General features: G+C 42.7%; 1 pseudogene; it reads left to right on the top strand.

The window, feature by feature from the left end:
• Window positions 1–261: 261 nt before the first annotated feature.
• LOC122486457 lies at window positions 262–1,812 on the top strand (annotated as a pseudogene).
• Window positions 1,813–2,099: the final 287 nt, after the last annotated feature.

Here is a 2,099-nt window from a genome sequence, read left to right as displayed (position 1 = left end):
TCTCGTGGTTCATGGGTTCGAGCCCCGGGTCGGGCTCTGTGCTGACAGCTCAGAGCCTGGGGCCTGCTTTGGATTCTGTGTCTCCCTCTCCCTTTACCCCTCCCTCACTCACACGCTGTCTCTCTCTCTCTCCTTCAAAAATAAATAAACATTTTAAAAAAACAATTAAAAAAGAAAAAAAAAATCTCCACTCCTGGGTCCAATCCTGCTGCAGATCTAATAAGCCAGAGTCTCCTAGAAATGGGGACAGGAATTCACCCTAGGTGAATCTGACCTAGCAAGTTAGGTAAACACTGCTAAAATGCCTTAATTTCTTTTTAACCTAGTAATTCTTGGCAAGGTGTGTCGAAAAATATCTTCTTTTTTTAATAAGCTTTTTATTTTGGAATAACTTTAGATATGCCTGGAAGTTGTAAAGATGATGAAGAGAGAGCCCGTATACTTCCTCCCATCTATTTCCACCTAATGTGAAGATCTTACACAACCATGGTCCATTTGTCAAAACTAAGAAACTAACACTGACAAATTACTGTTGACTGTGTTAGGAATCACTTGTCTTGGACACGGAAGGAAAGGAAAGACAGGCCAGCCCAGAGTCCCTTTTTTTTTTTTCCTATTCCTCAGTGAGCTGAAGGCACACAGCGTTGGTAGAAGGTGCGTGATTAAGAAGCAAGTTGAGATTACTCTTTGCTGTATCTATTGCAAGAATGAAGTCCCTTCTCAGCAATCAGACTGTTGACCTTCCAGAAAATGTCAACAGCACTCTGAAGGGACCCACGATTACTGTGAAGGGCCCCCGAAGAACCCTGTGGAGGGTTCCTCAGTAGAAGTCAGTCTCCTCGGAAAGAAAAAGAAGAGGCTCTGAGTTGACAAATAGTGGAAATGGAAAAGAACTGTCTACTGTTCTCACTATCTGTGGTCACCTACAGGCCATGGTCAAGGACTCTACATTGGGCTTCCTTTACCAGATGAGGTCTGTGTATGCTCATCTCCCTGTTAATGTCATTACTCAGGAGAATGGTTCTCTTGTTGAAATCCAGAATTTCTCGGGTAAAAATTGGGGCGTCTGGGTGCCTCAGTTTGTTAAGCATCAGACTTTGGCTCAGGTCATGATCTCAGGGTTTGTGAGTCTGAGCCTCTCGTGGGGCTCTCTGCTGTCAGCACAAAGCCTGCTTGGGATCCTCTGTCCTGGCTCTCTCTCTCTGCCCCTCTGCCACTCACGCTTGCAGTGCTCTCTTTTTCTCCCTCAAAAATAAACATTAGGGGCGCCTGGGTGGCGCAGTCGGTTAAGCGTCCGACTGCAGCCAGGTCACGATCTCGCGGTCCGTGAGTTCGAGCCCCGCGTCGGGCTCTGGGCTGATGGCTCAGAGCCTGGAGCCTGCTTCCGATTCTGTGTCTCCCTCTCTCTCTGCCCCTCCCCCATTCATGCTCTGTCTCTCTCTGTCCCAAAAAATAAATAAATGTTGAAAAAAAATAAAATAAAATAAAATAAACATTAAAAAAATACATCCAGAGACCTCGGCTGAGGCCAGGTGTTGTTTGTTCAGCATCTCAAGCCCAGACAGATGAGTTAATTCTTGAAGGAAATGACATTGAAACTGTAGCAACCTCAGCTGCTTTGATTCAGCAAGCCACAACAGTAAAAAACCAGGAAAATTTGGGGATGGTTTGTATGTTTCTGAAAAAGGAACAGTTCAGCAGACTGATGGATAAGATCTAAGTTGTCCAGCTACAGAAATAACAAGATGCCAGATGAGTTTTCAGACTTATTTGTGATATTTTAAAGATGCAATAAAAGCTGTATTGATTTGGAGCTTTTTTTTAAACCAATAAAAAAAAAAAGAAGAAGCAAACTGAGTTTATTTCCCACAGGATTTACACTCTTCTGGTAAGAACAAAATACATATGCATGCACAGGCTATGAAATGCAAATTATGTAACTTCGGTGATTTCATAGATGAGTTAAATACACTTCGTTTTTATTTTATTTATTATTTTATATTCTAGAGTTCTTTTTTTTCTAATGCTTATTTATTTATTTTTGAGAGACAGACAGACAGAGAGAGAGAGAGATGCAAGGGGAGGGACAGAGAGAGAGG

The sequence above is a fragment of the Prionailurus bengalensis genome, chromosome A2 (genome assembly GCF_016509475.1).
Source record: "Prionailurus bengalensis isolate Pbe53 chromosome A2, Fcat_Pben_1.1_paternal_pri, whole genome shotgun sequence".
Taxonomy (NCBI): Eukaryota; Metazoa; Chordata; class Mammalia; order Carnivora; family Felidae; genus Prionailurus; species Prionailurus bengalensis.
This window is presented reverse-complemented; position numbering and strand designations above follow the sequence as displayed.